General features: G+C 37.3%; 1 protein-coding gene across 1 annotated transcript in view; it reads right to left on the minus strand.

The window, feature by feature from the left end:
• The window catches only part of znf644b (zinc finger protein 644b), a 28842-nt gene extending 12427 nt beyond the window's left edge, over positions 1–16415 (minus strand). The window contains exons 1-2 of the mRNA XM_067597874.1: positions 16116–16415; positions 12278–12327 (exon numbers count right to left, since the gene is read on the minus strand). The gene's annotated coding sequence lies outside the window, so the exon portion shown is untranslated. The remainder of the gene's footprint in view (positions 1–12277; positions 12328–16115) is intronic.
• Between the last annotated feature and the right edge of the window lie 3587 nt (positions 16416–20002).

Consider the following 20002-nt stretch of genomic DNA (forward strand, 5'->3'; position numbering starts at 1 on the left):
GAGGTTCGAAGGGGGAACAGACATTCTACATTGAAAGCAAACTTCACTGTTACCCCCAAACGGCAGGGTGGCAAAACCATCAAAATATCTTGGTTGAAAATGTGCAAGGCTCATTAGCAGCCAACTCACACAACTTGCGTCTATATATAACGAACAGGAGTTCAACAGAAATGCAATTTTTCAAAAAATGTATTTGCTTCTATTTACTTCACTTAGTCAATGTTAAAAGGCTGACTTTGCCTTGCCTGAAGATGTTTACAGGGATTATAAACTTTAATACGGTTAAGCTGTACTGTATATGCACAGATCAATCTGCCATGAGCTTTTACTAACCCTGTCTGGTATTTTCCCCAAGACACTTGCAGTTTGGTAAATGAGATTGTGTTCTGTTAGACAAGAGAAAACAAACTACAACACTGTACAGTTATATATCAAGGAGTCTTTAGACTTTTTTCTTTTTCTTTCTCTTAGTTTCATGTTTTGTCTTGCAGCACCTGAAGTTTGAAAATTACGTTTGCAAACTGTATTTCTGTATATGCTATAAATAAACCTCTAGAGTTACCAGTTTATTAGGCATATCTGTACAGTCCGATGGAATCCAATACAATAGGCCTGCAATAAATCCCATGCTTGCTCATGGGAGAATGTAGGGTCTCTGTAAATTAAAGAGTACCGTCTACTCCTGCACTATATGAAAAGTGCCCTGAGATAACTTCTGTTGTGATTTGGCGCTGTATAAATAAAATTGACTTGACTATCTTTGTGACATTTATCAAGAGATGTTTCTAATAATCTGCTCCAGGTAGACAAAATATTAGAAACAACAGTCAATATACACCTCAGTGGCCACTTTATTAGGTGCACTTGTACAATCTAATACAATCCAAAACACGACCCTGCCATAAATTCTACTTTTATCAAGATTAAAATGTTTCATTTTTGTTGACCCTGCCAAAGATGTGTTAACTCAACTGTGTTTACCACTGTTGCCGTGGTTAGTGTTGGTGTTTTACTGGAGTGCATTATATTAAGAGTTGTCTCTAATATTCTAAATGTATGCAGTCCAGCACAGAACCAACACCTGTGTGCCAACCAAATCTCAACATAGGGCCTAACCTTTATAAAAATAGAAAACATTGCATTTCTGTTGAGCTGGATTGCTTTAGAATGTCTACAGTGACTGCACCGAATAAACTGGAAACTCCCTGTTCATAACAATCAACTATGCGTACGATTTTCCCTTTTTTTAAATTATGACTTTCAAATATTCAAAACCAATTTAAAAGCTTTAATTTATACCTCACCACCAGCGAGTTATGGAGTTCAAATTGATCTCATACAGCATGCTCTGAAAGTTGGTGGGCTGGGAAGCATGCCATGTACTCACATCACTATTGCTTTGAGTCTGGCTCACAACCTCAGCGCATGTCATGCCCTATTCTCTTTCATCTTCCCGTCATTCTCTACTCCGCACAATCTAATATAATGAAAACACCAAAACATTTGCCTGTAAATTTTTTTTTTTTACTCAAATTACTTGTGTCATTAATCCAAGTCACTATGTAAGCAGTAATTTTACACGTGTTCTTTAAGGCAAAAACTACTACAACAGCAGGTGTAAATGACTAGAAGTCAACAATCTGCTTTCATCACAATGACATGATGACATGATGAGTGCAAAGGTCACGTATTACTATGAGAATTGGTGATGCAATTTGGTCATTATTTTCACATCTAAAAGAAATGAAAACTAAATAAATGAAACCTGTAGTAACGTGTGGAGGACATACTGGTGTTTTTGTTCATGTTTCATTTGAATCTTCAGAAAGATATAAAACAAGAGAGGTATGTGATTAAAATGATGATATAAAAAAATGTATTGTCATTTTGGACAAAATCATCTGCTAGATGAATGTAATGTAATATATTATGACTGATATACAAAGGGCAGAGACAGAAAAAAATGTTGGACTATGGGAGAAGTCAATAACAATAACCTGTCATGACAATAACTCGTAAAATAGTGCATTGTGCCATTACAGGTCATGTTTGGTGCCACAGTGGAAAAACCCAACAAGTGAAGACATTAAAAGAAGAATGGACAAGTATTAAATGCTAAACAGTATAAAGGCAAGCTTTTTGTAGTTTTGACAGCAAGCACAGTTGCCTTTGCAGTATACTTTCAAGGGTTTGTGTTGTTTTAAAAATGTTTGACTTTTTTTAAAATGCCAGAATATGAGTCAGAGTCATACTTTGAGATGAGGACAAAGACAGACAGTATTCAGTAGAGGAAGGAGTGGAGAGATCAGAAGGAAAAGAAGGTTTCAACTCAGGGCCTGGGGTCAGGCGTATAATGTCATTTCTGGTGTCAAAAATGTCAATGAATGAATGAAATCCTCTGGACTTAGTTAAAATGGCTAAAAGTTGAATGTTTTAATCTACCAACTGATGCTGTGATGACGGGCACTGAAAACTGAATACAATGTACAATGTTCTCTAGTGCGGTGGAGTAGTTTTTAGGGGTTTTTTGTGAATTTATCGGGACTACTTCTTATGACTTAAATGACTATGCAGACTTGTGCTAGGGATCTAAGGTTAAATACTTTTGTAATTTGTTTTTTTAATACAGAAAGGTTAAAAGTACACACAATTTACATGTATAAATGTGTATTTTCCTGATTTTTTGACATTCTTGTCATTTATGGTAATGCAAAACAGTAGAAAAGATACAGTTAATAGACAGGAATTGAAACAATTAGGCTAGTTGATTGATTGATTAGTCATTTATCATGAAGTAATGCCAAAAAGTTGATGGTACCAGCTTCTGGCTTTTTTCCTGTTTTATATAATTGAACGTGATGAGCATTTTTCACAATTTTCTGACATTTTTAAGACAAAATTATAAACAATAATGAAAATAATAATGGTATGCCAAATTCCTGTTGTTGGACATTACATAAAAAATAAAGTGTTTTAGAAAAAAAAAATCATTGTGACATCTCTCTTCCATCTTAGACATTATTTAAGTCAAAAAATTTAAATACACAAACTTTGAGTCTCAGGAGAACAACAAACATATTGAGGAGGAAAACTTTGATGCTGTAGGCTTATAAGACTGTGAATGTCTAAGCAAATTTCTTCTTCCTGTACAACTGAAGACCCAGGCTGGCAGCACAGTGGAGACAGCGCTGAAGACCAACTGGGACCAGTCAGCCAAACCATTTCAACTGCTGGAGCTGTCTGTATGGATCAACAGCCAACCCTATATTCCTCTTCCATCGCCTTTGCTGGAGAAATGTCTAAGGAAGGGGGGCCATGGTCCCTCAAGTACTGCACTACACAACTTCCTCAGCTAATGGGATCTATTGATTTATTTGACACAATGTGAATTTATGAAGCTGCCTCTTTAGTGTGAGAGTATCAAAGCGTGGCTCAAAACAAACAGACAGAGATTCAGCTCGACACTCCGGTAATCCCAAGGTGAGTATGTTCTCTCAGCGAAAGTGCCACAGCGAAAAGAAAAAGAAAAAAAAACACACGGTTAAGTTGTTCTTCTGCTATCTTAGCCCTGCAGTCACCCACAGTATCAAACAGCAGAAAAGCAGGAGGAAATTAGCAACAAACCACAAGCCAAATCTCACTTTCCTCATTGTGACTAACTGGCTTGTTCTGCTGAAGAATGTGAAACAAAAAAACACGACAATAGCAGATTCATGAAACATCCTAAATTTCTTAAATTTGCACAGGAGAAAATAAAGAGAGCGGCTTCACACGATGTCTTTGTCTGGATTACATACTCTTTTATCCCACTGAATTCTTGTCACCCAAAGGTCATTTCCATAATAATGGTCTCCATTCTCCCTAATGGGATTTTGGCTGTGATTATGTATGCCAGCGTCTTGTGCAGACACTATCAGCCCTGTCATCGTGAATTGCACAAATGTAATTACACAAAGCCTTTGATAACTAAACAATGTAATTTACTGCTTGAGTGGAAATATACACTGGAGTTATATGACTCAAATTATACACTAAAGGAAAATATATGAGAACCATAGGTGGTATGTGCTGCAAAGAAAATTGTGTTCTTTAAAGTAAGCACAAATTAAATGCAAATGCATACTTAGACAACAAGAATAATGGTGTGCATTCAAGTGATTCATGGAAAAAAAATGCAGATAAGTATAACTGGAAGTGGTAAATTAAAGCAACATTTTGGGAAATGCCCTTATTTGCTTTCTTGCCAAGAGTTAGATGAGAAGATTCATACTACCTTTGTTTCTGTTTGCTAAATATGAAGCTACAGTCAGTAGCCGGTTACGTTAGCTTAGCTCAGCATAAAGACTAGCTAGCCTGGTTCTGTCTGTACGTGATAAAATCACCAATTAACATTGATTATATCTTGTTTGTTTAATGTTAAGAAAAATCAAAGTGTTAAAATGACAAGTTGCTGTGGGCAGGTTTTATTACCTTTGCACAGAGGCAAGCTAGCTGTTTCCTCCTATCTCCAGTCCTTGTGTTAAGCTAAGCTAACTAGCTACCAGCTATAGTTTCATTTTTACCATACAAACATGAGTGTGGTATCAAACTTATCATATAACTCTTGGCAAGAAAGCAAATTAACATATTTCCCAAAATTTCGAATTTTTCCTTTAACTAATCAAATGTTAGTACACAAAACAATGTGTTAGAAAATCTGCAGAGGGTATATGCACATACATAATAAATACTTGTTCATCCAGTAGAGACAAAACCACATAAGTAAAAGCATTAAAGAGTGGTGCTTTGAACCACAGATGAGACTCAAAACAATCCTGTCCTTTGGCCAAGGTTCAACACTCTAGCACAATATATCTAAAAAAAATCCCCCTGAACCTGCCCACAACAAACTTCTCCTTGCCCCCCTCTCCTAAAAAAGGGGAATGAGTGAAATGGCTGTGATGGTAGATTTACTGATGAAAAAAGGTGAAGCGAGAACATTCGGAGTGATAAAAGGGGACAGGGAGCGAGTGACAGTTGGGTTAAGACAGAAGTCATGTTCAATAGCAGGTAGAAACATCAAACAAGTGAGTTCACAGGAAACCCATGCAACCTTGTCTTGAAGGAGGATTTTCTGTTGTGTGGAGTAGATTATAACTGTTGAAGCTGCTGACACGGCCTCATTTGCTGCCCGTAGTGTTGGAGGGGGATTAAACGATATAAACTTTAAAGCTTTAAACAATACCTTTCAAAATTAAATGGATTAAGGGAGGGATGTCTGATGGGGATTTCCCAAGGCTTTGTTAGTTTTAAACTCTACTCCTTTTAAAGGGGGGAAGAAAGAAGAAAAAAAAAAAAAAACAAAGCAGTTAGAAATTTCTCAGGCATGTGACCGTTTTAATGAGGCTGCTCTCACGTTGAGGAGGGCAGTGGGCACAGGAGGGCTGCCAAACAGATGGCTCTCATAAACATCATATCTGCTCTGTTTAGATACATGACTTCTCATCTCCCAGCACTGAGAGGAAAACAAACCCGACCATCACCACAAGCACTACCCACTTGCCCGCTTTTGGCAAGCTGTGCCGTCTCGTTGAAATGGCACATTTCCATTTCCTGCATTTCTCCTTCATAACAATATGCATGAGCTGCACAATTGATATACATAACCTCTAATCTGTTATAAGTATGCAGAGAAGATGCAGTGATTGCCGTGGTGGGTATTTTTGTTTAGTGGCAGTTAGGATGTTGACTTTTATTAAATGTTATTATTACCATATAACTGAAAGTATATAAATACTAAGCAAGACAGAAGTTGTTGCTATGATTAGGCATGCGTTTCCTCTCCAGTTGAGACGGAGAAAAAAAAAAAAATATATATATATATATATATATCAAACTTTGTTGCTGCCGCTTTGCTGTAGACATGTGACCATTCAGATGAAAGGGAGTCAGTGTCAAGCTGCTCTCCAAATTGAGGACAGGCTCCGAATTGCCGAGCAGACATCAGTGAGCTTAAATTCGGAGGCATGTCAAGCATTGCAGGTATTAGGATGAAATCTCTCATTATCTTTCTTTAAAACATAATATGAGCGCACCAACGGCAGGAATGGGAGCGCAGGGAGCACGGGCCTCATAGTCACTAAACGCAACCAAAGTGATTCCTCAGTAGTCACCTTGAGTCCTGTTATTGGACCAGGACAAACAACTCTAAACAGGAACTGGATCAAGTGAGTCATTTGCAGGCTCTGATTGGGTTTTGAGGCTTAAAAGTGGCTAAAGTAAGCACCGCTGTGATCACATGGGGTCAGACAGATGACCTGAATAGCAAAGTCTGCAGTGAACAGAGAAGAAGCGAGCCTCTGAAAAGATAACGCAAAAACTGTGGCTGTCAAAAAGTCACAAGGAATTCAGAGGCCAACAAAAGCCTATTTATCTACCTCTATCAGGAAACCTGGACAGCTTGAGCGCAGTAGCCTTGACAGCAGTGGGATTCGCTTGTCATTTCTCAAGGTCCACACACACACACACACACACACACACACACACACACACACACAGACACACGCATGTAAGACGGTTATTCAGTACTGCTTGTCAATTGTACCTTTTCAACCCGGATCAATGAGTCGTCTTGCACCAGGGGCCTGTATCAGCGCCAGTCATTAACATGTGAGTGCCACTCTATCAGCTCTAGCTCCAAATAAATCAAAGGGTCGGCCACAGAAGAAAAGGGGCTAATATTTCCTCAATAACCCCAGAGAGACACCATGGAGAGATGCAAATTGCCTCCCAGGAGACCCCGGGGGATGTGAAGGAGAAACTCGCTGGGAGGCAACGGGAAGCTAATGAGTATAATGGTAAATGTATACAAGGAGAGGGAGAAAACCCTCTCTATTCATACCAATTAATACAATCTTATCAATGGAGGTGTACTGTAGAAGGAGGGCCCACGTCTAACCCTTGCCCTCCTCCCCACTTCCACCTCGCCAGCGTCTGTATTATTCAACACGGGCCAGGCTACGGTCATTAGCCCTGTGGGAGGCTGGGCCAGGCCTGGGGAGTTAAGGAGATTTTAAAAACCACTCACTCCTCACATCAAAACAAATCGGGCCAAATCAAAGGGGCTCAAATATGTCCTTTCTTGAGGGGTGAAGAAGGGAACTGCCATTGTTGTTAAAGCCTGCTTTCTGCGGCGTCGATGTAGAAATGCACAAAAAATACAATGTAGATTTGCAGCATTTGAGAAAAAAAATGATTATCTTTGCATAATAACTAGACAATTATAGCATCAGTGCATTAAATTAACTGGATGGTGCTTTACAACTGTGACATTTCTTCTTTTCTATATCATCAGTATGTTTTTCAGTTTCTTGTTAGAAAAAAACTGAAAACAAAGACAATATTTAATTGCTGCTGCTGACATACCTTCAGTTATTCCATCCATGACACCATGGCAATAGCTTGAACAAAAAGAAACAAAACCCATACAGGCACAGACACGCCATCATGTTCAAACATACAACATGAAAATCCCCACTCCAAAAAATCTTATGTTCTTCAAATAAATGCATAACCTGTAAATGAGAGTACGATTATTTCACCTGTTCCCAAAACAAACAAACAAAAAAGCTTGTTTCAAGAACTTTTTCAAGTGTCATTTTCCTGATTTAAGTGCAGAAATCTGTTTGGAATTACAAACACCTGGGTATAGATAATTCCTAAAGCAAGTGGATTTATTTTGGGAAGCCAGTTAATATAATCTCACCCTACTGGGAGATTTTTACTTGTTTGTAATTGGAATGAATGCTTTTTAGGACTTATTAATTAACAGAATAACTAGTTAAGATTTTACCCTGACTTTTGGTTTTCCTGTGTCTTATCTTATATCTAACTCTGAACCAAATAATAAATAAGTTAGATTTTATTTTGGGCTGATGGAATTCGACAAAAAAAAAAATCAGTAATATATACACATTTTTATTTCTATTTTCATTTCCAGTTGCAGACATTAAAGTTGTTTCCTGCTGCAACATATCCAGTGTAAATCCCCTCTAGTACCATATATCACCAACAGATGGCACCTGCAGCCATGGAAACTAGCTGAAAACACACACAAAAAAAATTGGCATACGATAAATTTCATGACTCATGGAGAAAAACGTGTTTTCTATCCTTTCTTATGATAACTAAATTTCTTTCCTTTGAATGTAATAAAATGCACATTGCCATGACCACAATGACACCTTAAATCTGCCCTGTGGAGTTTTTATGTAAACAAATAAAGTTATGTTTACACTCAGGGCTGCTGATAGCTCCATGAATTGTGCATCACTTACAACCACTACCTACCCCATCTCAAGGTCCGATTCCCAAAAGATATTGCACTAATGATATTACAGCACAAACATTTAACAATACATTAAACATGATATTAAAGAATTAAGTTTTGTAGCTGAGTGCAGTTTGCCCTTTTTTGTGTGTTATTGCAATATCCATGTGGCAAAGTATAAATGTTGCCTTTGCGCCAAGAACACAGTAGGCAGGACGATAGCAGAGAGAAAGAGAAAAATTACATTTTCAGACCGCAAGCTACAAGTCCTGACCAAAGAGGTGCTGAGGCCTTCCTCAAAACTTCAGGTAAGAATTTAAACATGATCACTAGAAAATCTGGGTGTGACACCCCTTATAAATGCCCTTCAGTTACCATCAACTCTCTGAAGATGCTAATAATTTAACTGTGTGTGGCTATTAGCCCTGGTCTTTGTGAATTGGGCTGTTTTCGCAATGAGGTTCATTTGCATAGGACCAATTGGCCATAGGGGCCAATTTTGCACCAAATGTATGCATATTATCTAATTTAAATACGTGCAAATAGCAAAGAAGCACCGAAACGCTATTTGCTTGGCAGCACAGTTAGGGGTGCATTTCAGCCTTTGTTGGTGCTTTGTGAATTACAGTTTCTTTTTGTCTTATTTGTGCAGGTTTAGCCTCCGCAAAAGCCGCCAAATCCTTGAATTAACCTTTGTGTGTGCATGATACAAACAAAACAAGGGCCCACTCTTAAAAACATTGCTCCATAGTGCTACTAGTGGTCAAAAACTCCACAGGGTACCTTTAAGTTACCTCTGAATCCATACAGCCTTACTGCTGAAGAAAATCAGAGTGGTATGTAGTAAAAAGAGGCATTTGAACTACCTGAAAGGGCAAACAAATGCTTCAAAAGCATAAGAAGAAGAAGGAATGCCTCAATCTATCATTTTGAAGGTCATTCATCAGAATGGAAAAATATAACTGACAGCAGCTGATCGGAGGAGGATTTGCCTTCTAGAGATCACAGAGGGGACTGAAATGAAGGTTAATCACTATATAACTTTCTACATGTATAATCCTACACTCCAGATTTCATTGAGCACATCTGTAAAAGCCCTCCGTCAGCATAATTGCGCCTAACCTGTGCCCTGCATGCTCAAATCTCTAAAATATCACATCCAACTCTGAGAATAAATGGGAAATTAATGAGGAAAGTGCTGAGCTCAACCTTAGATAGGTATCACAGAAAGGGTTAGCTGCCTCACAGCTCATGTACAATAGAAGCTCACTAATCCGAACCTTCAAAGATAGAGGTTGTTTGGACTTGTGAAATGTTCAGGAGGGATAAATACAAACCCATACTGATTTGACATTCTTGCAGAGCTGGGAGCATCTGCATCAGACACCAGAATATACTAGAAAATGAAAATAACCATTTATTTTTAGGTAATTTGGATTTAATTAGGGGAGCAGGTATGCTGAGCTAAGAAAAAGCCACAATTAACTGATATTAAAAATAGAGGTACTCTAGATTATTCTCTAAACATGTATAGAACATTTTCATCCTCCACAATAGAACATGCCCCAAATTATATATATATTTTTAGATATTTTTTGTTATATATCACTACATTCTCTGTTCATGACAGCATGTAATTATGGCCTCTTTCAAATATGGATTTCTTTTTTTTTTTTTAAACTTTTGTTCTTTATGTGGAGGATGATTGCAATGACAACTCTGTAAATAACAAGGGTGAGCTTTATTATGTGTTCATCCATCATCCCTCTTATAATCATCCATTCAATTTACTGTAATGTGATTACACAGGCCACATTAACCAATGTTGCTTTTCAATGTATCATCCCTTAGAGCAAGGGCAGAGAGTATCAGTGATCATATTCTGCCCCTTAGTGGAGGAAATGGTCCATAACCTGAGAGAGACGGTGTAGTCTGAGGCTTGATCTGCAGACCCAGAGCAGCAGGCTGGACTGTGGACATGTGCAGCTTCATCCAGCTTTTGATGGACTGCAGGAATCTCACCTGCTGGTCCTCATGATGTTTAAGGCGCTGAAGCCTGTCTCTCCTTTAAAATGAACTTCTATCCAAAGAAGTCTCATGGCTCTTTTAAAAGAGAGCGCTACTCAATTCACATGTGATCCCTTAACCACAGAAAATCAATTTCATGTTTATCAACGTAAAAAATACCCCAAAATAGACACTAAAAAAAAAAACAGAAGCAAGGTTGGTTGTAGTCAAGATGTAAACTGGATTCAAAAGCTGCTTATTTGAGGATTTTTTTATGTAATCAGACTGCATCATGTGTTAAAGAATCAGAGAAAGAACCCTTATCCCTATAAATTCATCCAAAATAACATTTCTGCAAATCCCTCTCAGTAAAGCTGCCGTCGCAAATTAGGGAAGTAAAAGCTTTTTTTCACATCTTCACAGTGTTTGCTACAGGAGCGACAGTGAATGTGCTCGCTAATGTGAACTGAAATGTAACTGAGAAAAAGACAAACAAATGTGAGAGCTGAAATTAGAGGAAAAATTAAGAATGCAGTTGCACATACATATACCATGAAATATAAAAAAAAAATGATGTCTGTAAAATCCAAAGAGTTACTGCCGTGAGGTGTAGCAAAAGTACTGTAGCTTGTTGAAACCTGTTTCCCCCTCATACAAAATATGGATTCAAAAAGTATGAGAACAACAGATATAGAGATGGAGCAAATATCAAGTGCAATATGCTCCAAAAGCCCATATTTATAAGCCCTGTAATGGCTTTATCAATGCAATATGATTATTCAATTCATACATACATTTTATATTAAAAAAGACACTACATGCCTAGTACTTAATGTGTTTTTTTTATGTATATGTAGGTGGAAGAATAGCTGGAAATTGGATAAAGAAAAACTGACATGTAAAAAAGTGGATTGTACTGCCCTGTGAAAGAGGCTGAAATTAGATATAAGTTAAAAGAATATGATATCTGTTCTACAGTGTAGAGCTTTTCCTGTCCTGTCCTGTAACAAAGCTCATTTAAAGGGCCAACATTACATAACTGAAATGAACTCCTAGAGAAATACAGCTTCTTATGTATGTGAGTCTGTTTTTCTAGATTGTTTAGTAAGAATGAACAGCAAGGAACTACTATATCAATGATGTTAAAGACAATAAGGCTGAATAAATATTCATAAATTTGTTTCATGCATCCTCTGAGTACAACTGGGATTACTGATTAAATAATTATACCATGATGGTACAATCTGGTGACAATTTCAACATCAAAATTCACATTTGTCACTTACATTTTAAAAAAATTAAACAAAAAAAAAAACAAAAACAGAATATTGTGAAAACTAGTTTGCATCAGTGATTGTTTCACACTGGAAAATAATCAACAGCCAGCTTGTCACTCCCTACAACCTGCCAAGTGTAGGAGTGGAGGCACTGACACATGTAACTGACATCTCAGATTTAATTTGACTGGTAATCACACCCAGCTATAGTTTCAGAGCATTTCACACATCTGAGCTACAGTTTCAGGTGTTAAGCCGGTAAGGAGACATACCAACTGTGCCTCTGAATTATAACACCTCTTCAGCGACGGTCACATTTTGGTTTATGCTCTGCCATTATGATTGTAATAATGATAATACTAACAAGAATATTAGACGCCACGTAACACACATTTTTGTACTCAATTTAAATGCAATCAACACTCGTTTTGAGCTCACAGTTACCTGTTTAAATAAAAATTTATTTCAGCTGAGTGACTATTTGAAAGAAATTAAAGAGCGTGTCACTGCATGTCAGCTTGTTGTGATTCTTGTTCAAATTATAAAGCAGAGTTGATAATATCACTTCAAATAAGAGACAAAATGTTACTAGTAGCACCCAAGTTTGTCAGATTCTGATCATAATTATTATGTGGTGTGTTAAACAAGATGAAACAAGTGATTGAACCAGTCAATATGTACTTACCAGTCTGTGTTGTAACACTGATTCTGCCACATGGCTCTTAGAAAACACACCTGTAACAAAGAGTCGAAGAACAAGTCAATATTCTGTAACTTTGTTGTTTTTTTTTAAAAAAAAAAGCTGACAAGCAGCACACTACACAGATCACTGTGATTTTTTTTTACCATATATTTCAGTAAGATTTTGTGACTATATCTGACACACCCTGCCGCAGGGAATCTAAGCTCCAAATTTAGCCCCAGTTTTGGGATCCACGTCTGAAAGCTGACGAGATTCTTTCTTGAAAATACATCCATGGACACAAGGAAATAACATTTTAGCAGGGTCATAATAAGAACTAAAATAATTATATCAATTGAAAACAGTTTTGATAACCATTTATCACCATTAATGCCAAAAACCTGCTGGTTTCAGTTTCTTAAATATGCGGATTTGCTGCTTTCCTCTGTTTTATATATTTGCAAATTTAACAACTTTAAATTTGGACTGTTGGTCAGACAGAAAAAATGAATTTGAAGGTTTGACATTGACTCATTTTTCACTCTTTTCTGATATTTCTTAGACTAAACTATAATGAAATAATCATTAGTTCATATTGACACAGTATGCAGTGTACATTACAGCAGCAGTATAATTTGTTAGCCTAAATTCAAAATAGCCACAATTACAGAGTATATTGGAGACAGCTAATAATGTTTGCTGTCTATTCATTAACTTAAATATGAACATCAAAAAATGACTCTGTAGTTGTATGGAAATTTGCAAGAGCAAAAAGAGAATACTGAACAGCTTCAGTGTAGTATGTTCATCAAAAGAAACAACTGTGATAATAAGTTATTCATTTCATGCAGATGATTTAATGGGTCATCAAAGGGTGAGTCAGTCAATGTGATTCCACGAAAACACGCTGCCCTTATTTCCTCCTCCGCCACTGATATATTTCTGCAGACCTCAATGTTCTTGGTAGATCCACCTGATTACTAAAATATCTCATCTCTGCAGCTGTTCCTCAGCTGAGTTGCTAATTCAGGCCAGTGTACTCCCATTTAAGTAGTCCCAGGTGTCTTCATTTATAGCTGTGTAAGCAGCCAGCCAGGCCAACAGAGAACACATAACTGTTTGCTATGCTGAGCATTCAGGGACTTCAGGCATCTTGGTTAAAATATTTGACCTTGTCAAGTGACATATAATCAATTTGTGGATAACACGCCTCAACCATCTGATTTATTTAGTCGGGCAGTTGACTCCTTTACTCTATACTAATGCAATCAAACCTACACAAGGCTGTTAAGCTGACACTGACTTCTTCCTATAGCCATGTAAGCTTGTCCTTAGACACCTGCAGGGAGGGATGGACTCATTTATGTAGGTCTACGCTTTGATTTTACAAAACCTTATTTCTTCAGCTGTTAAAAGGGATATGACACACACCTATTATCTGCAATAGAGACAATTAAGAGTCCTATTCTAGCCTCTATGCTTGTTATCTCTGTAGTCAGTCCTTTTGTTTAATGAGTGATAGTTGTCTCAGAAAATCACATATTTGAGAAAAGAATTATTATATATAATATAATGAATCTGATGATGGATGAATGAATGAATGAATGAATTACCATTTGAATTAAAATGAGTCTGATATTGATTTACCATCACCACCCCTGGTAAACAAATACAAACTGCTAGAGTCTCAATGAAGATTATTTACCAGCTTACTAAAAGTAATACCTGAGAGGTGAACCCCCAGTTGTGTTCTTGGAGTACAGTCTGACAGAATTTATTTTGTGCGTGCCACATACATTTTTCTCAAAAACAGAAAAATAATAAAAATAATAATATATTTAACCTAAAAAGTTTCACACAATCAAACTGCGATGTCAATAAACTCCTATATATCAAATATTATGGAAGTTCTTTAATGCCAAAACTACTGAGCCAACACAAAAATAAAGACAAAATGCTCAGTCCATCCAGGAATTGTGTGATCTAGCAATTCCAACAGTTAAAGCAGATTCAAACAATCTCTGCATTACTGATCAAACCTGAGGAGTGCTTGCAAATTTCTACCAATCATCATCCTTCAGTGTATGGCACACTCCAGTTCAAAGCCACCAGTCAAATGAAATTAACTCTTAAAAAACAACTTCCCTGATATGTTAATTTCTTTGGTCTCCTAGGGAACATTTACTCCTAAGCTGTGTATAGCCTCCCACAAGCACAAGTCATTAATATCTAAACAAGTCGTTTTTACAATTAGCCTATACCAAAACCAAACCACCCTATAACCTGCTCTTCTCAGCCCTTTTACCATAGTTAATCAAAGAGCATCATCTGCACTGGAACATGAAAATACCTCAGAGAATTTTAAGATTAACTTTAACACACTTTTTACCGTTACTGGAACTAATTGCACTCTTCCAACCATCAGTAAGTTCCTAAAACAGCTGCAATTCTGTCCTGCTGACTTAATTTCTAAATATTACAGCAGTTTAGTTGAACAATGCAAAACAGTTGCAAATTGTATTACATGTTATATCATTACATTGTGTTATCATATAGGACAGCTATAGTCCTCTGCTCATATCCAGTACCACAATTTAAAAGGAAGAAAGAAAAATCCTTCCTGTCTAGTTGTTTGCCATGTCTTGTTGTCCTTGCTCTGAACTTAGAAATTTCTCCCTGTAGTGCTATCAAATCTTAAACCTGCATCATCAGATTTTTTTTTCACAAAAAAAATGTCACCACTCTGACATTTTATCACCTTTTAAGTTAATATTGCCAACTCGTTTGCAATCAGTTGCTTAATTATCCAGCAGACACAGAATATTATTTTTGGAGTTGGATTTGGCTACCTGATTAATTTAAGCTCAATATTCACTCCTCTTTTAGCTCCGTTTTGCTCTCCACCAACTCCTGATTGAAATATCCAACTCTTTAGCTGATTAATGCTCCATTATGCTCACCAGCTATAGTTGCCAACTTTGTCTGTCAGCTGTTTGGTGCTGGGCAGATAGTGTATAGATGGGGTTTTTTTTAGAGCTTTTTAGCAAAAGCTACCTGTTGCAGCTGGAAACGACACTGATGAGAGAAATGAAACTGAATCAAAACAGTTGTCTTAGAGCTGAGGGGAACTGCAGATAGTCTAACTATCTGTGGGTCATAACGAGCAACCCTCATCACATACAAACAGCCATTTGATGCTTTATTCATACAAAGAATTGATCACAGCTTCAACTTAATTCATTGGAGTTCAACTTTGCAATAGGCCCTTTTGCCATTTGAGAACTTCCATACAATGTAGGTCTAACAATTTCCCACAGGCACACATTGCATTTACCTCACTCTCAGAATCACTCTGTGTTTTTAATGGGCTATTTTAAGTCAGTGAGGGCTTGAGGTAGAGACATAAAACTTATGTGAGCACATAGCTCTGCATCAAAAAAAAATTGCATATATCCTACAAAAATTGCCAGTGTTAACAAGAAACGTAATCGTCTTCCTCTACACACCGACTGGCACGTTTTAGTACAAAGTGAAACACTACAGCTGGATAGCACAGAGCCACCTTTACACGCTGTGATGCGACAGGCTGAACCACAAAGAGAAAACTGTATCAGAAATGTCTTGGACAAAGAGTTTATGGTACAACAGTGAGCCAGTTTAAGTTGTTGAGGTAAGACTGTGTAGCCTGCCTGTCCACAGTTACCAGACACTGCAGTGTTACTGTTTTCATACCTTCATAGCGACCTGCTGTACGACAGCGACACATCTCTGACTGATGACCGTACCTGCCTACAATGTATCCCTGCGCACATCAAACTGTACAGCAGGCTGTAACACCTACCTCAGGACGACGACTCATGTCCACAAGTTTGTCATTGCACTTGACACCGTTCTTCCCCTCTATTACACTGTCGCCATTTTGCTTTAAAATCACGCAGGTTACACTCCGGTCCAGAGGAGAGGGATGTTGCTGCACACCGACCCCTTATGACCATTTCAGTTCCCCGCCAGTCTGACCAGTTGGTCCAGCTCGCTTTAATAACTTAACTACAATATTGAAACAACACATGTCCCCAAATTTTAAATTGGATGATAACAATGGGATATTGTATTGATAGTGTAAATATTTTTATAGTTTGGGAATGAGGTGACCTTGGACTGGATACTGTGTGTGTTTGTCAGTGTGACAAATCTAATAAGTGGGCTATCACTGCTATATAATAAAAATCTATATTCCTGTTTATCAACATTGTTCTATTTCATATAACTTAGACTTTGTTTTAGGTCTGACTGTTCAATAGCCTTCTCTAGCACTCTCTTTTGGGTCTAACAAACCCCAGCAGTGTCACCCACAATGTAACAACAGTGTGGACTGTAAGCAAGACAGGACAGAAAGGGTTAAATATGTCTTATGTGACCATGGACTGGATTTCAAAATGCTTCCAATCAAAGTTTCACTGGTGAAAATATGCTACTGTTGTATATTTAATGTCCAATTGCTCTTGTACAAGTAAAGCAGTGAGCTTTAACCCTCATTTAAATTGTAGAATAATGATGCAGAATGAATGCTCAAAATGCATTATTAATACTGTCGCATGGCTTTTCTTGCCCAAGTGTTATTTCCATGTTTCCACAGGAAAACCATCAGGCATTTCAAACCTCATGAGTCAGAGGGGAAAAAAATATTGTATCATCATCAGTGTGTTTTGGAACAGGTGTTAATTATTAGAATGATCATTTCTTTTAATGTTACATTTGGTATTTTCTTTGCCAACATAATTCCTATCTAATAATCCAGGAACACAAGCTTTAAGCATGGGCAACTGAGCTCTAACTAATAATGTAATTTACTTTAAGTCCCTTCCATATGATCTATATGATCTGTCTAAGTCATGTTTAAATGATTTTTTTTTTTTTAATCAATGGTTAAACTGACATGGAAATCTACAGTAGTGCATTATAATAATAGTCAGAATATTCTTCTTGATTCTACACAAGTGATGTAAAAGCAGATTTTCCAGACCATACTTTTAATGTGTGAAACATTAGTACGTCTTTAACCAGTGCATTGAAGAAAACGTAGTCTGAGTGTGGTGTCTGCGGTGGTTAATTGGAGTGGTAGTTCTCATATTCACAAACATATAAAATATTGATTGGATTAAGCAAACAACTAACAAATCTGTGAATGTACATCGCTCCAGTGACTGCTATTATCAACAAGAAAAAGTCTGCAGACAACTGAAATTTCTCCAAATCTGCTGAATATTTATAGAGTGGGCAAAATATGACTTATTTATTTTTGCTAAATTATTAAACGTGCGGAATGCAGATCATTAATATTGATATATTGAGAAACTGTAAGACATAAATATTTGTGCATAAATATTTATCTACGCCATGCCAGTGTGTATTAACTTTAGCTTTAGCTCTGTATTCAACAGCGATATGTTTCTTTCAAAGCTATTTCCAAGTCACTTACTGTATTTGTGCTTGTCTCACTGTGATCTGAGCTTATCATTGTACCCACCTAGATGGCAGAAAACACAAAGCAATTCCGAGGAGTGCGTTGTCTTTTTGTGTGAGATATAGGGATTGACACAAGCCCTCTGTTTTCAGAGCATGAAGTAATTCTTTTAATGGCCTGCCAACTGTGCACTCCAAAGTTTGATTTTGCTCTGCAAAATGAGAGCAAAAATCTCGAACAATTTATTATGCTGTTTGTGCCTCGCTTCACTAGTTATCGTCTGCAATTTATTTCCTACCTTGGGGTACTGCAAGCCATTTTTCTCCATTTTCAGTGGCTCACTTTTTTTTTTCTTGATCCTGCACGCTGCTGACTAAACTCCTGCCTCCAGCCATGGTGTTGGAACATCACAGAAAACTACATCATTATACTGAAGCTAGTTAACAAAGAGAGGCAGAGAACCAGTTTAAATCACAGGGCACAAGACAGTATGAGGAATTACTGAGTTCACTAACTCAGATGCATGTTTCATCGCCTGTCAGTTGCACAGGTGAACGGGCTCACTAATGAAGGCTGTTTCAGACCTTAGTTTGAATTCAAGGTCGGGCAGTGCCTGACCACTCTTCACTACTTTGAATTCATTTAGTTCTATTATGAATTACGCTGTAGTCCAAACGTGAGTGCCATCTGCATCAGCTGAGCAGCAGCGATGACCTTTGATGCATGATTTGTTGGACCCTGGTGTAACTGTAGCCTTTCTCCTCTCTGATGGTCTTCATTTCTTTTCTCATGCAGTTCTCTTTTGGTCCTCACCTATTTGCAGAATTTATTAAGCAAACTGTGTGTACCTATCAGCCTTTTTATAGCAGACATTTTGAATGACCACAGTAGGAAAAGTACTAATGATGTAAGGTATTACCATTAACAATGGTTCCATTCTACTGAAGTGTCCCAGTAAGTCATGGCAGTGTGACAGTGAGCCAGCATGCACAACACCAGGACCCTGAGACTGAAGTAGCTAAATGGATTTCAGCCATCATTAGTTTATTATTTAGACCTGTGCTTTTCCTACTGTGACATGTCAAAATGTCCTCAGAGGAAAATCCCTGATGCTTTCTGTAAAAACAGGATTTATCAGTGATTTAAAAGATGAGACAGAAATTTTAATTTCAAAAGCATATGGAATTACCTGTGGTCATAAACTTTAGAGTCAGCAGGTGAACCTTGTCTGATGCTGCACTATAGCACACAAAATGCAGCTATTGCAGATGAAAGACCTAGTTTAATGAGTTATATCATAAAATAGATTTGGAAAACTAAAAAGTAAGAAGCATACGAAAAAGGCACTGCAGTAAAAGACTTATAAGAACTTATGTGGCTCAATGTCCAGCCATAAATCCAAAATAACTTATATTTACATGTGTATAATCAGAACACATGAATTCTAGCACTGCATTCAGTACTGTACTTCCATAGAGTTGGAAGACTTCAAAGGGACACAGTAAAAATAGAAAGTTCAAATCGAAACCACAGAGGCAATAATATCCTGACTTTTGGCTCCTAGTATGGGTCCTCTCTGCCTGTTAATGTTCCACTCCCCCAGTTTGTAACACAGTCTTCCTCTTATAAATATGTTGCCTTCTATCCCAAATTGAAATGCAACCATGATGACATCATCAGGGGTTTTTTCTTAGACCTGACAAAGCTTTTCGAGGGCCAGAGAAGACATAAAACAACTCTGTTTTTACAGCGTGAGTACTACTCCTCATGAAGAGTGAGCTCATTGTTATGTGTAAAATCAGCAGCATGACCCTTTACTTTACACCTTTAACAGATATGCAGTAATTGTGAGGTAAAGTATACCTCACATGTATGCATGATAAATACAAAAAATGCAACTGCAACATGCATCATGTCAAGTAATAATAATGTTTTGAACTCCCTCTCATCCCTGCAGTAGCATAGAATGACCATAAGGTGGCAGAGGAAAGCCTGCTGTGTCCATCTCCAGCATGCCTTTTGAAATGAGTCTTATTAACTACCATTAAATCACTGCTCACAAATTGTATTTTGATATGCAAAACGATTTTTAAACGCATATTATATGCTGTTTTAATCCTTAATATCAGTAAATATGGCATATTAGGGGTTTTAATATTCTTAAGAGATTAGCAGGCACTCATTGCCTGTGTGCTCTTGCAGGGTTTCAGCATTATCAAATATTAATTCTTCTAAACTTGCTCTTTTAAGGGGACTTCTTTGAT

The sequence above is a fragment of the Thunnus thynnus genome, chromosome 8, assembly GCF_963924715.1.
Source record: "Thunnus thynnus chromosome 8, fThuThy2.1, whole genome shotgun sequence".
Taxonomy (NCBI): domain Eukaryota; kingdom Metazoa; phylum Chordata; class Actinopteri; order Scombriformes; family Scombridae; genus Thunnus; species Thunnus thynnus.